At 35.3% G+C, this 1988-nt stretch overlaps 1 non-coding gene across 1 annotated transcript; it reads left to right on the forward strand.

Annotated features, from left to right (window-relative positions):
- Window positions 1-686: 686 nt before the first annotated feature.
- On the forward strand, window positions 687-827 carry LOC118187702 (U4 spliceosomal RNA). Its single transcript, XR_004758003.1, has one exon. It is a non-coding gene; the product is annotated as a U4 spliceosomal RNA (small nuclear RNA).
- The last annotated feature ends 1161 nt before the right edge of the window (window positions 828-1988 follow it).

The following is a 1988-nucleotide window of genomic DNA, read 5'->3' on the forward strand; positions in this document are numbered from 1 at the left end:
GAACTGTAGACATGTCAATTGAATGCATGAAAGATATAACATGTTAATTTTAAATAATTTAGTTAATTTGGAATTTCTTTATTGAAAGAAAAGATTAAATTTTAGCAAATATTTAATTTTCAAAGCTTTATTTACGTCAATTCCTTACTTCTGCCGTATTTTCAAGTCCCGCCCAGCCTGTATAGTGGTTAGGAACTCCGATTCACGGACCAAAGTGTCCGGATTCGACATATTTAAATGCGCTCTCTAAGTCTCGCCTACTTCAAGAGGCTCTGCGTTGTACCTTTCGTGTCCAGAGCTCATATCAACAATTGCCACTTACAGTGCTGTAGCAAAAGATCGCTTTGAAATTCTTACTATGCAAAATATCAATATAATTATTTTAAATCCATTCTTTCCAAATTACGTTTCACAATCCATCTAAAATGAATCATTACTACAAAAATCAGTATTACAATGAATCATTATTACAACTATCATTACATTTCCGTACGTAGTGTTGGTGGGGGGGAATGTTTTTTTATTATTATTATTATTATTCGATCCCAATACTTGCTACGAGTAAACAGTCAACATTCTGGTGCATTACTTAGCACAAAAACAATTTTCCACACTAATTAATCCATACTCACCACTTTGGCTAGAAATAAAAAGTGTACTGTATTATGCCCGACTGAAGCTTCGTCAGCTTTGCGCAGAGGCAGTGTCATAGCCAATGAGGTACTACCGAGGCGTGACTATTGCTAGTTGAAAACTTTTCCCAATACCCCGCCGTGTCGACGTGAAATACCGTCGGCTCAGGCAATTTTTGGGAACCCCTTCGGGGGTTTATTAACGAAAGTAAGTAATACGCAGCATTTAACTTTGACGACTGTTTAAAACAGTAGTCATTACTGGAATGTCTTCGTAAACTGCATGAAACAGGTAAACTATAAGTGCGTAGTGTGAGTTTCCGAAAGAATTACCTATGTAAGCTCTCTTAATACATGAGATCGAACGTAAGCTGGTGAATTGTACTGGTTTTCAGAGCGCTTTGAAATGTACTTGTTGCATCAGGTTCTTCTATTTACAATAAAATTAATGTAAAATTCCTTACCTGCTGCATCTTCAGTGTTCTCGACGCCAGGCTTCTAATAATCACGTTTTCCAGTAAGAGTTTCTATTACAATTAGCAGGCCATCTTGTCTTTTAATTATTTATTGGAATAAAAAGCTAATATACACTATTTACAAGGTAGGTGATAATTATTTTAAGACAGTACATTTTTAACTCTGAGTCTTTACGCTCCTCAAAGCGGTTCCAATCTCGACTGCTTCTCGGAACTTAATTACAGCAAAAGTAAAGGAAGAGATGCCCGCCACCTAGTGGCAAGAATGTGACATCCTCCCACCTTTTGATTTTACCTCGATAAGATGGGAAAATCAAAACAAAATTTATCAATAATCAAACAAAAATTCAAGTACAACTTTCACAAATATGAAAAGTAACTAATGCTCTAAAATTAATACTTACAAAGAAGGATTACACATCTAAATATTTTCTGCATTACATTCATACCATATCCAGATAACATGTTCCAATTGACAACTGTTAGGACAATTAAATTTCTAAAATACTGAAAAGAAACAAAAATTAATATAGCAATTTAAAAATATGTAAGAGGTTTTACAGTTTTACGTCCATATCTAGTTTGATAGTTCATATCACTGTAACACTTATCCGCAGAGTTTTTTATGTTCATGGTGAAGTCACTAAACAAGTTAGGTCTATCAAGTTCGAGAGGAGAAATACGTTTCACAGGTCTTAGGAGTTCACCCGTTGCAGTTTTCACTTTGACAACACGTACTTCGTTGTCTTTCCCAGGATATAGTTCTACAACACGACCTATTGGCCAATCTATTCTCTTCTTGTTGTCGCTGCCGATAAACACCAAGTCATTTTTGTTGATAGTCCGAGTAGATCGTTTAGATGGTTTTTGCACTAGGATA

Source organism: Stegodyphus dumicola, chromosome 3 (genome assembly GCF_044657685.1).
Source record: "Stegodyphus dumicola isolate Sdum_Otavi_A_Nest chromosome 3, ASM4465768v1".
Lineage (NCBI taxonomy): Eukaryota > Metazoa > Arthropoda > Arachnida > Araneae > Eresidae > Stegodyphus > Stegodyphus dumicola.